The following is a 17073-nucleotide window of genomic DNA, read 5'->3' as shown; positions in this document are numbered from 1 at the left end:
AGGAGTGGAGAGTGGGACAAGGAGTACCTCAGGGCTCAGCCATCAGCCCTATACTCTTTAATGTCTACCTCCGCCCTCTAGTCCAGCTTATTAAGTCATTTGGTATCTCCGTATTTAATTATGCGGATGATACCCAGCTGGTTTTTTCCCTGGAGGGTCAGGATGCAGTCACACTGGAGACCTTTCATCGGTGCATGCAGGCCACTGCGGAATGGCTCCGTGTGAACTCGCTACAGTTCAACGGAACCAAGACAGAGGTCCTGCATTGCTCCACTGATCGAGTTCCCAGAGCTCTCCCAGCTGATTTCTGGCCTCAGTCTTTTCCAGAGACAGTGTCAGCCGCACAATCGGCACGCAACTTGGGCGTTATTTTTGGGCCCAACCTGCAGCTAGACCTTCATGTAAACAAGACCACCTCTACATGTATGATGTTAATTCGTATGCTGCGTAAGGTTCTTCCCCTTCTCCCTGAGCAAGCCAGACCAGAAGTAGTGCGTTGTACCATCCTAAGTCGACTTGACTATTGTAACGCACTGCTTCTGGAGGCCCCGGTAACTCTGCTGGGTAAATTGCAAAGGGTACAAAACATCGCTGCCAAACTCGCCCTCTCTCGCCCCTACCATAGCTCTTCTACGGCAGCGTTGCGAGAACTCCACTGGCTGCCGGTCCATTTGCGGGTGCGCTACAAAGCAGCGTGTATAGTGTTTAAGGCTATCCATGGCCTGGGCCCTACTCCCCTGCGGCGAATGTTCGCCTGGTATTGTCCATCCCGTGCCTTACGCTCTTCGTCATCCAGGCTATTGGTAGTTCCGCGCTTCCAGCGAGTGAGGATGGGCGGCCGTTCGTTTAGAGTAGCGGCGGCCAAACTCTGGAACTCTCTGCCAATAGCCTTGAGAAGCTTTGAAGATCTCTTAGCCTTTAGAAAGGCTTTGAAAACCTACCTCTTTCCCAGGACAGGATGAGTTATTGCTTTCATTTGGATTATGGGTCAAAGCGCCAGGATGCCCTTGGTGGTGACAGGCCGCGCTATACAAGAATACCACAATACCACAATACAATACCAAAATGGGCCTGCTTAGTTGGCCCCATCACCACATAGTTGGAAATGGATAATTCCTCTAAAGCCATGTATGAAACGGCATGCCTGAACGGATGTAAGACGTTTCAACGCATACTTTTATCACGCATGCCTATACAACGCAGGTATTACAACGCAAGTCGTTACAACAACTTGCGTTGCGGGGCGCTGGATAGTGGAATAGTTTAATTTTCTAGTCCAACTCCAGTCCCCGTGGATAGTAGGGAAGGTGTTGGATAGAAAATTAAACTATTCCCTATCCAACAGCGACCTCCAGCGAAAGTCGTTGTAACGACTTTCGTTGTAATTCCTGCGTTGTAATGGTAGTGCGTGGTAAAAGATTCATTGTAAACGATGTTCCCTGCCTGGACTGCCTACCTTCTGAAGATGTAAAGTCCAGGATTGCCTCCTTGGAGTGTGTTATTCCACATATATCCCACACATGGACCTACTTAGTTTGCCCCATCACCGCGTAGTTGGAGATGGTTATTTCCTCTAAGGCCATGAATTAAATGGCCCACCCGAACTGCCTACCTTCTGAAGATTTAAAGCCCAGGATTGCTTCCTAGTTACAATGGTCCAGTCTAGTATCTTTTTGCTTGGATAATCTGACCTGTCATAGTTTTTGTACCCAACGGTACCCAAGGGTGCGCAGCCAGCAAGTGTGTTTCTGTTGCATAGTGAGCAAATGGGACTCAATTGCACACCAGCCTCCTATCTTCTAACCCTGGTTAATTTGGCTCTCATTGGTGTTAGTCCACCGGAATGAACCAGAGGGTGCGTGGCTAGCAAATAGCATGCAACTGCCCATCCCAACCTAACCCCAGGACACCATCCCTCTACGTACACAAGTAACCCCTTGACACATCCCCAACCCCTGCCCAGACTCTTGGCCTCCCTGTGCCTCCTATTGTTGACGCACACCTCTGCCCAGTTTATTTGCTTATCTAGTCTTCCTTGGTGAGGAGACATGGCGGGTGCGGGTATGGAGCGAATCCTCAGAAGCGTATCTCTCCCAACCTAAAGCTGGCTGGCCAGAACACTTTCCGAATATCCCCCAAACCTTTCCAAAAATGCAGCAAAAACCTTCAAACATAGACTACTAAAAACCCATCCGGAAACCCTTATCTCAGACCCCTTCTTCTGCATCAATAAGGGTGTCACCATAAATCTTCTACACTAAACGACATGCTCAATGGCGGAAGGCCATTTACTTTCTTATCAAGATCTCCACTTCCCATAACACCTTGGCTGCTTCGAATGTTCAGCTCCAGTGCTGAACGTTCGAAAAACGGGTGGGGCATCGTCGGCCAACGGACGTTCCCAGCACTACCAAGGTAGTGCACGCGCCGACCGTTGGGCGACGGCAGCAGCCATGGGGTTAAAACGCCTCATGGGCTCAGAGTGATAGTTGCTCCTTCCTCAGCCTATAGAGCTGAAGCCACCATCTCACTTTTGAAAAACTGAGCCATCCTTATCCAAGCCTCTGACCGCAATCTTATGTTATTTGACAACTTTTCCCCCATCATCATGAAGACAGTCGCTAACTTCAGTGTCGTTCCCCTTGGAGGGGCTGGCCCACAATAGTTCCCCAGACCCTGCAAAATTCTATCTCCCACCTCTTCACCACCAGCCGCTAACCATACATCTGTTCCAAAGTGCCCCCCTCTAGCTACCTCTACTCAGAATAACAATTCCACGCACTGCCCGTTGTGCCGCAACAGAACAGTCATCACAAGAGTCTGCATGCTCCCCCCCCCACACAGTTAGCTGGTTCTAACTCCCCTAGCTCCACTGTTCACAATGCTGCTCGGATTCTCCCCTAGATCCCTTCGCCCAGCCCAACTCTCAATCCCGACCTGGTCCGACAGGCTAGCAAGGGTCGCCTGCTGTCCATCCTCTCCTCCCCATCCTCCCCATCCCTCCAAGCATGCAGTTCCATTTCCCAGAATCCCCTGCCCTGGGGCCCATTCACTTGCCACCTGCCCTACTTGTTCCTTCCCCCACACGCTATCCTCAGCCGCAGGGTCCCCGGGACCTAGCCTCTCTCCTACTATCATATGATCCACCCCATCAAACTCGCATCTAATTGAATCAATCCCCACTGATCCCTTCAGGGAAATTAAGCCAAACACAAGAACGTTAAATGAGAACAACCTCACGATTGTCACCACCACTCTACCCCCACCAATGGACACCACAATTAGTCTCAAATGCACGCTCCTAAACTGCACATCGGCTGTTAAACACACTGCAGATATTGACAATCTCACCCTTGTCCAGGATCTTGACCTTGTAATGTTGACAGAAACCTGGCTAAATGACTCAGCTGCTCCCATCCTGGACCTTTTAAAGCCTCTCAACTTTGATATCATTAGGTTGAACAGAAGTAGTCGCCAAGGGGGATGCATTGCATGCTTATATCGTAGTAATCTAATAGTGAAAGTCATTCATGCCGACCTCATGCCGTCTTGTGAATACCTATGCATTGAAGTGACTGGGGGCAACAAGAACTCATGCAAACTGCACATGTTCTACCACCCCCCTCGCGACAACCTTACAATCACAGAACAGATCATGGACATTATTTCAGCCAATACGGAGTTCCAGGGCACTCAGATCTTCCTGGGAGATTTCAACCTACACTGGAATGATATAAAAGATGTGATGGTCAATAGCCTTAAATCCTTCCTACTTTACCTTAACCATATCCAAATATGAAAGGAGCCACGCTATATCTTGTCATTGGTAAGCCCAACTCTTTCCTCCTGGAGTCGATCCTCCCATGTGACTGGACAGACCACTATTGCATCACCTTCCTCGTCCTTGAATCAGAAAGAGCAAGCAGATCCCAACTTAAGAACCCAAAACTGTTGAAAAGATGTTTACCGAACATCAACTCGCAAGACCTGATGGTGCTCTGTGATAGCATCTTGCCCCCCCCCCCTATGATCATGTCGGATGTCCATGACCTGACGGCCCACTATAAACACGCAATGCTTAAAGTACTTGACTCAGTGGCACCATTTCAGCTTAAAAGAGTGTCCTCTAAACTCTCCAAACCATGGTTCAATGATAGTCTTAATGCCGAAAAAAGAAATTTAAGACTTGCAGAAAGGAAGTGGCGATCGCATCTCTCCCTTGAACATCTTTGTCACTTGAGATCCTTGAGAAGCATATACAATAAATGCATCAGATGATTGAAGGCCACCTTCATCAGAACTCAATTAGATCAAGCAAAAAAGCCATCCAAAAAAACTGTTCGAACTCATCAAGTCCCAAGCTAGCAATCATCATAACCTCTCGTCTCCGGGTCAAGGGACTCTGCTGAACTGTGAAGAATTCACTGTTTTCTTCACTGATAAAACTATTAAGATTGAGATGGAATTACGCTCGACCCGTGATCACCTCTCGAGCGGTCCGCTGAACACCCTATGCCCCTCAGAGTCGAATATCACTGACCCTTCACAGCCCTTCCTCCCCAAAAACAATGCATCTTGGAGTCTGTTCCAAACCTTGGATGAATCTATCCACTATATGCAAAATGCTGTTGACTTTGAAAAGTTCCAATCACTACAACAACCCTCTGTCATCGAACCTGTTCCCGGAAGTGAGATCCTCCTTACTAACACTCTGGTCGATGATCATCAATGCTTCTCTTATGCAAGGTGCTATTCCGGATTGCCTTAAATCAGGTCAAGTTACCCCGACCATAAAGAAACAAATTGCTGATCCCACCGACCTGATTAAATTTCACCCATTCACCAACATCCCCACCTTAGCAAAACTCCTGGAGAAATGTCGGCTCGACCAACTTTGTCATCACATCGACCATTTCCATCTCCTGGACCAATGCCAATCTGGTTTCCGCCCAGGTCATAGTACAGAGTTGGCGCTAACTCACATCGTGGATGATGCGCTTAGAGTGCTGAATCACAATGAGTCATGCCTATTGATCTTTCTTGACCTCTCATCAGCATTTAATACTGTCAAACATGATCACCTATTTGACCTCCTGGAACATAGGATGGGGCTGTCTGGACTAGTGTTAAACTGGTTCTCTTCGTTCCTTCATAACAGATCCCAAAGCTTCAAGGTGAACCAATCCTTGTCCCATCCTGCACCGGTCCCCTTGGGGATTCCCCAAGGTTCAGCACTGTCCCCCATGCTCTTTAACCTGTTCATGGCGCCTCTGACAGAAATTCTAAAATCATCTAACATTCATTATCATATGTATGCGGACGATACCCAACTATACCTGAAGATCCTCTCCCCTGAAGACATTCAGTCCATCAACTCAGTCCTGCTGGAATCACAAAGCTGGTTGACACGTAATCAACTGATTCTAAATGCTCTTAAAACAGAATTCCTACTCATCTCACCCCACAACCAATCCCTTGTCATGGAACAATGGCTGAATGAGCTGACTGCTCTTAACTGTGGACGTGGACTCGGCATCTTCTCTGGGTATCATTCTTGACAAAGCCTGAAAATGCAGAAGCACATCAGTTCCCTAACCAAAGGAGCGAACTTCCAACTCAGCCTACTTGGGAAACTCAAAACCTTTCTCCCTGCGCATGACCTAAAGGTTGCAGTACAAGCATTAGCAATCTCAAAGCTGGACTATGGTAGCACAACACTTTGCTGCCTGCCTAGAGTGAGGACGGCTCCTCTTAGGGATACCCTCAATTCCGCTACTAACCTCTTAACTGGTACAAAAAAATACCACCACATCTCTCCGGACTCGCGGGACCTGAATTGGCTTCCATATGAAGCTAGGATACAGTTAAAAATTGCATGCATGGAAGAGGAGCTACGCGGGCATCCAAGATGGTCGCGTGAGCACAGAGCTCCCCGGACCCGTGCCGCCCCTCATGATTATCCTGACTCCATCCTGATTTCATCGACGGGCTTTTGTTCGCTGATCCTCGCTGATCATTGAACTCTTTGAAAAATCGAAATCGGACTTCGGGGTCCACTTTTACTCCGTTTCTACATTCTGAGGCCCACCCCGAGGCGGACCGGGAGTTCGGATTTGGAACGGGCCGTGGAGCAGTTGATCAACAACGGCCACAAGGGTCCCTGCAGGGTCGGCCCCTCCTGGGTTTCAGTTTCGGTTTCCTGGCTCGGCTGGCAGGGGCACGGCTTCTTCTCCTTCAGGACCGGCCGTTTTCTCTTGTGTGGGGTTCCCTGGCCGCCTGCTCACGGCTCTTTTCTACTTTTGATTGCAAAGTCCGGACCTGGCCTTATTGATTCTTCGGACGTTTCCACCCGGCCATTTTCACCAGGTCGCAGGGACCCCTCCGGGGTCCCTTTTCCAAGATGGCCACTGGCCAGCCTCTCGAGAAGCGGAAGACTAAGGCGCCTCTACGGGGCGGTCAACAGCAGACCAACACCATGGATCACTACGCACATGCCAAGGGATCGCCCGGTGCTGTGAGCCGTGTCTCGGACGCTTCTAAGACCCTCTCTCCAGAGGCCCCGGACCCGTCATTGAAGGATGTTATGGGAGCCATTGCCGCCATGCAGGCCTCCATGGGACAACAATATGAGGCCTTGGCGACTAAGATCGACATGGTGGCCATCGATATCACGCTGATTAGAGCGGATCTTTCAAAAACTAACGAGAGTGTGGAATCGTTGAGCCTGAAGACTTCTAGTTTGGTCACCGATGTCTCGGATGCTCAAGCGGAAATTGGCAACCTTCGGTCCTCACACGACCTCATGGCGCGCCGTCTTGAGGATTACGAAAACAGGGCCCGCCGTAACAATGTGCGCCTTATTGGTGTTCCGGAAGACTCCGAGACTGAAGGGGTTGATCTCCTGGTTGAGGACTTGATATCCAACCACTTGGCCCCCGCGGGCCTTAGTAAATTCTTTGCAGTGGAACGAGCACATTGCGTTCCCGGCGGGAAGGCTAAGCTGGGTGCCCCTCCGAGACCCATCATCGCGAGACTGTTCCATTTTCGTGATCGGGACGCAGTGCTGCAATCTTCCCGAGACAAAGGACCGGTGAAATTTGAGAATGCCTCCGTTTCTTTTTACCCTGACTTTTCGCCTCTTGTCCAGAAGCAGAGACTTGGATTTCAGGGTGTCAAGAGGCGCCTGCGGGACTTGGGCTTGAAATACTCCTTACTTTTTCCTACCAGGCTGCGGATTGTGTATCGGGACCGTACTTTCTTTTTTGACCGCCCTGGTGATGTCAGTGACTGGCTCGATACACTGCCTGAAGGTCAGGACTGCTCCGGACGCCCTGGCGGCGCTGAGGGAGGTGTAGCCGAGTGATGACTTCGTCGGTGGACCCCGTCGTCTGAACTTTTGTCTGCTGTATCAGCTGAGTTTATCCTTGGGACCTATTGGACCTTGATCGGCCTGGGGGTGGCGGGGGGTGAACGGGAACTCTTCCTCCTCCTGGGTTCTTAGCGTAGCTTAGTTTAACAATGGGGCGACAGGCACACTGCAAGTTAGGGTGGCTTCTTAGTCTTATGCAGGGGTGCAGGGTGGGGGGTTTGTCACGGGCGAGTTGGGGGGTGGAGGGGGGGTGTTTATGTGTTTTTGTTTCTTCACGAGGCACCGTATTGATTATTGTGTTTTATGTGGGTCTTGCTCCTTTCATGCATCGGGAATGGGGGGCGGTGAGTTGAGACTTTTGTCCTGGAACGTTAATGGTTTGGGAGATAGGATAAAACGGAGTATTGTCTTGAGGTATCTTAGGCGACACTCCCCCCGATATAGTCCTCTTGCAGGAGACCCATTTAATAGGTAATGCTTATCAGGCTCTTAACCGACGTGGCTACCGCCTCGTAGCCCACGCGGGGTTTACTTCTGGGTCCAGAGGGGCTGGCATCCTTCTGCGGTCCTCCCTCCCTTTTGCTGTTGACGACATAAAGCTTGATGATAGAGGGCGCTACGCCTTGCTCACTGGGAGGTGGGAGGGGAAGACCTTGTCCGTACTTTCGGTCTATGTCCCCCCTGGCTTACAGACCTCAACCTTCGTTGACTTGTGTGGTGTCCTTTTGGGCCTCCTGGAAGGACTCCTGATCATGGGGGGGGGCTTTAACTCTGTGGTCTCTGGCGTCTTGGACCGACATCCACCCAGAGACTTGCGTAGGGCGCACATGTGGCTTAGCGACTTGTTGGAGACCTTTGGGCTTGTTGATGCTTGGAGATTGTTGCACCCCACACAGTTACAATATACTTTCCACTCCGGGGCCCACAGCAGCTTGTCCAGGCTTGACTATTTTTTATTGCCCGCAGTTCAGTCCACCGCCATCAGGGAACTTCGTCTGCTTCCTAGGGGAATCTCGGATCACTCCCCTTTGTTGCTCCGGTTTGAGGTTGGGGTTGGGAGCGAGGGTAGAGTGGCTCCGATTAACCCGTGGTATCTCCATGATCCCCTGATTCGCTCCAGCCTTGTTAAAGCCATTGAGAATTACTTTGATGAAAATGTGGGTTCTGTCTCATCTTCTGTCACGTTGTGGGAGGCCTTTAAAACTGTGGTCCGCGGACAGTCCTTATCCCTGATTGCTGCTGCTAAGAAGGCTGCTACTGAGGAGGTGGTGCTGGTGGAATCTGAGATTGCTGCCTTGGAGGCTGATCCCAGTCTTAGTACATCTAGTGCAAAGTTACACTCCCTTGCTTTGAAACAGGCGGACTACAAGGCTCTTGTTACAGATGCAGCTAAAATGATGTACAGGGAGCAGCAGGGGCGATTGTATGACGTTGGTGATAAAGCGGGCAAGTTGTTGGCTTGGTTGGATAAGAAGGAGAGAGTGAATCGTGTGGTACCTATATTGGAGATGTCTGATGGTGAGTGCGTCACGGACCCTGTTGGGATCGTTCAGTGCTTCGCGAACCACTTTGAGACTGTGTATACCTCAGTCTGTGATCGAGACGAGGAAGATTCTCATTTACTGTTGCGGGATATCGCTTTGCCTCGCCTTTCCGACCCGGATAGGGACCTTTTGGACTCCCCGTTCACTGTGGATGAGATCGCAACGGCGATCCGTTCACTTCATTCGGGTAAGCCGCTGGGCCCCAATGGTTTGCCTATCGAGCTGTACAAGTTGCGGCCCGACAAAATGGGGCCTCATTTAAGAGATATGTTTCTGGAGGCCCGGGAGTCGGGCTCCCTTCCTCTAGACCAACGGCTTGCCACCATTGTTGTTATTCCTAAGGAGGGTAAGCCTCGAGACCGCTGTAACTCCTACAGGCCTATCTCTTTGCTCAACGCCGAACCCAAGATACTGGCAAAGACGCTGGCTAACAGATTGGTCACTGTGATCGGAGACCTGATCCATCCGGATCAGTCCGGCTTTATCCCGCACCGCAACACGGCATTAAACCTGCGTCGACTCCACGGAGTTCTCGCGAGAGTTGGGGCGCTTACGGAACCAGCCATTTTGGTCTCTCTCGACGCTACCATGGCCTTCGACACGATCGAATGGCCCTACCTGTGGGCGGCCCTCTCGAAATTCGGGTTTGGGCCGGGCTTCATATCCTGGGTGAAGCTCCTTTATGAGACTCCCCTAGCCCAGGTAGTGGTTAACGGACGAGTTTCTAGCGTCTTTGAGCTTGGACGGGGTACCCGGCAGGGCTGTCCGTTGTCTCCATTGCTCTTTGCTCTCGCTCTTGAACCGTTGGCGGAATGGCTCCGTTGGGAACCGTCCATGCGGGGCATTCGATGGTCCCCTGACTTCGAGGATCGCGTCTCTTTGTACGCAGATGATATCCTCCTATACCTTACGTCACCGCAGAAGTCCCTTAACGTGCTTTTTGACGTCCTTGCCTCCTTCGGCAGGAACGCCAGTCTCGTTATCAATTGTGCTAAATCCTGCATCTACGTTTTGGCGGGAGATCTCCCTCCGTTGCCGCGTAGATTTCCAATTCAGGTAGCGAGTACCGGTTTTAAGTACTTGGGGATTTATATTTCCATGGATCCAGTTATGCGTTATGATCTTAATTTGTTGCCCCCTCTTCAGCGACTTAAATCTGATGTAGCTCGCTGGCGTAGGTTGCCGCTGTCACCCCTTGGCAGAGCGGCGCTCTTTAAAATTATGTCTTTGCCCCGTTTCTTGTACGCGCTACAGAACTCCTTTGACCTTATTCCCTCCAGTTACTTCTGTGAAGTGGAAACCTTGCAGAGGCAACTTGTTTGGGATGGACGTGCTCGTATTGTGGTTCTCAAAAATCCGGACCCTGGTGTTTTCCCGATATCGAGGTCCAATACCCGTGTCACAAAACCTCAACGCACCAAGACGATTTTGGTATCTATGAACCGATAATAATTAGGACATCATTCCTATGTATTTGCGTCACAATCGAGGGTTGCCAACACCCCAAAATCGTAGTTTCCGTCCCCATCCCTTAAACTCCATTTTGTGAACGGCATCCATCTTGCATCTTGCCCTCATGTTAAGTCAATTAAAGGTCGAGCTTGATCAAAAGGGACACGTCCACCTTTTCGTGACTTCCCCCTGACCTGTCCCAACTGACTCCATGGCCTTAGGCCAAACCTGTTTGGGCAGCTCCTCGCCCAGTGGCCGAACACGATAGCATCAATACATAACATTCCACAAACCATTCACCCATACAGACCATGCTTTCTGCAAACATGCACCTGTCCACATTCCTTGATTATGGCCAGTTTTATGACTGGGTTGTGCCTTCCTTTATTAAGGTTTCATCGATATCTGATGGGAGTTCCAGGCCTAACTGGGTAATCTATCAACAAACTGGACATCTAAAATATGGGCTTGCTTACATGACTCTGCTCTTTGTATTATTGTAGAAATATGTGTATAGCCATATCATAAACTCAGGAATTCTTGCTTGCAGCTATTATTTTTGTATATAAGGAGACGGCTGGTTCTGTAAAAACGAACAGTCTCCCGAGAACCTACTCTCCGTGCAGTGTACTTCGGGGACACGTGTTACTTGGTAGCTACCAATAAAACTTGATCTTTGACGGTAACTAGAAGACTCCGTGTTTCTGTGGTCCGGAACAAGGGAGAACTCAGAGGTCCTCGGGTGCTACCTCCTGGCACCACCGGGTTCCTAAAAACCCGTAACCTCAGTTGGCGCCCAACTCGGGGCGATATCAAGCGGTGACGGTCCAAGCCAGATGTTCGTGAGGAGCTTCGTGTGAAAATTCCGGAGGACGGCCAGCCACTTCAGCGACCCCTGTATGTCGACGTGGTTCCGAAGGTCTTTGCTACGAGGTTCTCCGCGTCCCGACGGCTACGAAGGACTGCCGCCCTGACTATCGCCTTGTTTTGGACCCAGTGATCTTTGGTAGAGCGAAACGATAGACGAGTCTTCTAGCGATGTCACAGATCTTCAAATACTTCAGTTAAGTATAAGTGGAGCGTCTCCCAGTCCTTAGTTTGTCCTTAGTTTTTGGTATCCTTGAGATACGCTTTGATTTGGTACTTGCAAGCCCCAAAGCCGAAGGACTCGTGTATTCACGAGATATATCGTAACAGATAATCCTTTGAAGTTTGAAGCTAGACTAGTGAGCGAAGATGCCTGGTTTTAGCAGACTTGGAAACTTGTTTTGTCTTGGTTGTAGTAAGGACTCCCGATTAGAGGAATCTTGTCCGGTTCCTCCAATTGGAACTCCAACGTATGAGCTCTATGTAAAGCACGGCGTAGGTCCTATAACATATAACGAAGTATGGATAAAATACACCCGCAAGGATGGTGTTTTAAAATGGCCCCAATACGGTAGTTTCGACTCAGAAGTTTTAGATAACCTAGAAGTCAAACTATTCAAGAAGAAACCCCGACCGGCGATGTTTGACTCTTTCCGCTTATGGCGTAAAGAGGCCAAACAGAAGGAAATTAAATTAGAAAAGAAGAATAAGAGGGAAAGAGGTATTTCAGTAATGCAAGCCGCGATAAAATTTAAAGACAACGAAGAGGATCGAATAAGTGAGCAGTTGCACAGGCAACGTAAAATGGCAATAGATAAATGCTACCCCGTTTTGCCATCTCTTCAGCGAGAGACAGTAAAAGAGCGTGAAAAAGATCCATTAATGGCTCATTTGCTAAGTTCGCCACCACCCTATGCACAAAATGCCACAGCACCTCCGCAACCTTTAGTTGCACCTCTGGTAGCTGTTATAGAGGCTCCTTTACCGCACTCACCGGCTACTCTTCAGCTGGCTCCTGTTTCTCTGGCGCAGCCTCCTCAAGGCTCACCGATCACATCTACTTCTCCTACTGTTCCTTCTAAAATTTCGCCTAGCACACTTTCTAGTCTCTCTGATACTCGTTCTACGAACATTTCTGTTTCTACTTTGCGTGACTCTGTTCTACCACCAGTTATTCCCCCACTTTCACCTTTCGTCTGGCATAAAATGGCCAGCATTGTTACTAACTTTCCTTCACCACTTTTTCGGTCGCCTAAAACGACCCCTAACACGGAACGAAGACAATTACGAAGCCAAATGCCCGATTATCAGGAAAGGGAATGTTTGAATAAGTTAGCACGAAATTGGGCTATGGACACAGCAAGATATGATGTAGAGTCTGTCATGAACGTTTTCCGTCAATGGGATGAACCAACGCAAAGATACGTCTTTGAGCAGATGTGTGTTTTTCTGTGTGAGGATTTGGTAGATAATGGTCAGAAGACCAACGAGCAAGAGTTGTGTAGTGTACGATTTAAATTTGGGGAGGGTATGATTGTAGGTCCCGACGTTGAAAAAGCAGTTGAGATATTATTATCACATAGAAGTACGGGTGGTAATTCTGGGTCATCCTCTGACAGTGGTACATCCAGCAGGAAAAGAGCGAGACAGTACCCCATGAGAGAGGTTCCTCCGGTCTGGAGGGAAGGTGACGCAACTGCAGTTCCACCGGTTCTGCCTCATTTCCAGCGTGTATGGGTACATGTCCCCTGGAAAAGATCCGAAGTTTTAGCACTCAAGCAGACACTACCCGATCCCCGTAAAAACCCGACTGGGTATTATAAGGAGTTGTCCCAAACTGCCAGCTCATGTATAATGAATTTAGCGGATATAGACATGTTGTTTGGGAACGTTGTTCCACATCCTTTATGGAGTAAGATACGTCATGCAGATCATGACCAAGAATTAGGTGACTCGTGGGCGAACATTGCGACTACAGATACTAGACAAGTCGGTGGTTTCAAGCCTGAGCCGTTAATAGCTGAACTTCCCGGTAGAATTATTGCGTACATGAAGACACTTATGCCTGAAGTACGCGTAAACTGGGACAAGCTATCCGCGTGCAAGCAGAAGAAAGACGAGAATGTGTCTGACTTTTTCACGAGATTTGAGGAAACTTTCACTGACCATAGTGGTCAGGATATGGCTACCGAGGGTGGCCAAAGATTGTTTGTAGACAAGTTTGTACACAATCTGCTTCCCGAACTGTGTGCTAAACTAAAAGATTCAGAGAGTGCTTGGGCTGTCTCTACGTCAGCACAGATTCTAGCAACAGCTCAGTACTACGAAAACAGGCGCAAAGACGAGCTAGACAAGGCAGACAAAAAGACGAAAGATCTAAAAACTAAAGTTCTTCTCCAACAGGCCTATCCGCCTCGTATGGCTAGCCAGCCCAATTATCAACAGAATAAGCAGTATTCTAGAGACGCGCAAGGAAACGAGTCTTCCCACCAGCGTGTTCCGTATGGCCCGAATCAATGTGTGTATTGCAAGGAAGAGGGTCATTTTAGGAGTAATTGTCCGGCGCTTGCGCGACGCTTAAACGGTGTTTCAGGTGTAAGAGGGAGAGGTGTTCAACATGCCCCCAGAGGTAGGGGCCGTGGAAATTTCTCCCAGTACACAGCTTCTTTTCCGCCTCAAAATTCCATGAATAGCTTTGACCAACAGAATAACCCATCGTCTAGGTCAGCTCAGTACTATGCTGACGACTATTACACCGAACACGACAATGAGGGTAACGATTGCTAGGACAGCCATGGACAGAGAGAGGGAGTTGTTTCAGTTCCAGTAGACCAAGATGGACCTTATGTCAAGGTAATTACCTCAGGAGTGTCAGAGCCATTTCTGCTGGATACTGGTGCTACAAAAAGTTCTATTATGCACTCAAAACTTCCTGGCGCACCTTTGTCTGGCGAAATAAATGTCTCAGTAGGCTTCTCTGGCGCCCCTGTTAGAAACCCGATCTCTAGTCCTATATCCCTTTCTGTTGGCCCCTATGAATTGGAAGCACCCCTCATTCTTACAACAGGTTGCGGTGAAAATTTGTTAGGATTGGATTTGCTAAAAAGGTTGTATGCGACTTTGTACTGTTCTCCCTCGGGAGTACAACTTACGTTAGGGAAAAAAGTAATTTCTCCAATGTATTTGTCGAAAGAAGGTATTCCAACCGAATTATCATCACTTCCTGATATACTGTGGGCTAATGGTTCCAATGAAGTAGGTCGTTTGGAGATAGCACCGTATGTCATAACCTTGAAAGCCAACGTCGGATTGCCACGTATTCCTCAATACAAAATATCTAACGAATGCGAGAAGGCGTTGTTAACGATCATTTATGATTTGATCGATAAAGATGTTATTGAAGAAACAACAGGGAACGTTTGTAACAGTCCAGTTTTACCGGTCTTAAAACGTACTGATCCTTCACAGCCCCCTGTGTATAGGTTTGTGATTGACCTCAGAGAGGTAAATAAGGTAGTTATCCCACAGTTTCCAGTTGTCCCCGACATTACTGCTTTATTGACAATGGTTCCAGCTTCAACAGACTAGTTCTCGGTGATTGACCTGAAGAACGCTTTCTTCAGCATCCCGATCGCCGAAGAGAGTAGAGACCTTTTCGGCTTCAATTTAGAAGGAGAAAGCTTCCGCTTCAAATGCGCTCCTCAAGGCTACTGCGAAAGCCCATCTATATTCAGTCAGGCACTGAAAACACAACTAGACACAATTGTGCTGCCAGATGGGTCAACTTTGATCCAGTACGTAGACGATCTACTGATCGCCGCAGACACTGAGGAGATTTGCAAACAAGCCACGTTGTTATTATTGCGTCACTTATGTGACATGAAGCACAAAGTCTCCCTTTCAAAGCTGCAATTTTGCCGACAAGAAGTAACCTACCTAGGTCACATCTTATCGAAGGAGGGAAGGAGACTGACACCAGAAAGAATACAGGCAATTACAGAACTAAGTGCCCCAAGGACACAGAGAGAGATTCGAGCCTTCTTGGGCATTACATCGTACTGTAGACAATGGATACCGAATTTCTCACTACTAGCCAAGCCCTTGCTGGCGCTACTCCGCAAAGACACGCCTAATCCTATGCCTTGGTCTGAAGATTGTCAGACGAGTTTCCACGAGTTGCGTGATGCATTGTGTTCGGCCCCTGTGTTGGGAAACCCCAACTACAGTAAGCCTTTTACATTGTATGTCCACGAAAAGGAAGGTTGTGCATTATCAGTCTTAACGCAACACTTTGGGGACAAACAGCGCCCATGCGCGTATTTTTCGGCAACTCTGGATCCAGTGGCTAAGGCACTGCCAAGTTGTCTAAGAGCAACGGCCGCAGCAGCTGTCTGCATTCGACAGTCTGCTGGACTAGTCATGAATAACACTCTGATCGTTATGGTTCCGCATGCAGTTGACATTTTGCTAAATAGGACCAAGACACAACATCTTACTAGCGCTCGACTATCCAGTTACGAACTTACCCTGCTAGCAAGTCACATCCACATAAAAAGGTGTGATACACTCAACCCCGCTACGTTATTACCCATCCCGACAGAGACAGACAAGATTGACAAATATGACTGCTGTTTCAGGACAGAAGAAGAGACAAAAGGGAGAGTAGACTTACAGGACACTCCCCTTCCCGAATGCAATGATACTTTGTGGGTTGATGGTTCATGTTTCAAGTTGCCGAATGGTGATACGACCACAGCATACGCCGTAACGACATTATACACCATTGTAGAGACTGCACGCATTTCCCACAATTCTGCACAAGCTGCAGAGCTGATTGCGCTTACTAGAGCATGTGTGTTGGCGAAAGGAAAGCGAGTGAATGTGTACACTGACAGCCAATATGCCTTTGGTGTGGCTCACAGTTTTGGGAGATTGTGGCGTGAACGTGGGTTCCTTACGTCCCATTGTGCAAAGATACAACATGGCCAGCTAGTTAATGAGCTCCTTGAGTCACTCACCTTGCCCCTACAAGTCGCCATTATAAAATGCAGTGCACACAAAAAGATTCAGGATGATGTTGGCCGCGGAAATGCATTGGCAGATGAGGTTGCGAAAGAAACTGCAAGGAACACAATGAGTCGGATGTATGTTATGGGTCCCGCTAGATGGACTGCTGATGTGGGAATGTGCGAGGACACCATTGAAAGCGTAAAATAGATACAAGCTGAGGCCACTGAGAACGAGGTGAATGAATGGAGAGAAAGCACAGGTAGATTGGATGCGAATGGTTGTTGGGTCGAACTATCAGAACACCAGCGATGGCTATTACCTAATGCATACGTACTTGCAGTAGTAACGATGGCTCACGGAATTGCGCACATCAGTTCGAAAGGAATATGTAAACTATTGGCCCCAGTATGGCAGAATAGCAATATCCCAAAATATGCAAAGAATGTGGTTAAAAAGTGTATGGTGTGTTTGAAGTACAATCCCGGGAGGGGAACCCCAACTCCAACTGGTCATTTTGCGCCTCCAACGTACCCGTTCGAGGTTTTACAGCTCGACTTCATCCACATGGAGAGGTGCAACAACCTAAAGTATGTGCTCGTTATTGTCTGCGCCTTTTCAAGATGGGTGGAAGCGTACCCCCTTAAGGACAATACCGCTTTATCAACTGCCAAAGCACTCGTCAAAGAGTTCTTTCCGAGGTTCGGTATGCCTAGAATTGTCTGGAGTGATAACGGAAGTGAATTCGTAGGATGCGTGATGAAGAGAGTGTGTGAGTGTTTAGGCATCCACCAAAAATTCCACGCTGCAAATCACCCCCAATCAGCTGGATTA

This window comes from Lissotriton helveticus, chromosome 3_1 (assembly GCF_964261635.1).
Source record: "Lissotriton helveticus chromosome 3_1, aLisHel1.1, whole genome shotgun sequence".
Taxonomy (NCBI): Eukaryota; Metazoa; Chordata; class Amphibia; order Caudata; family Salamandridae; genus Lissotriton; species Lissotriton helveticus.
Note: the sequence above shows the minus strand (reverse complement) of the source record.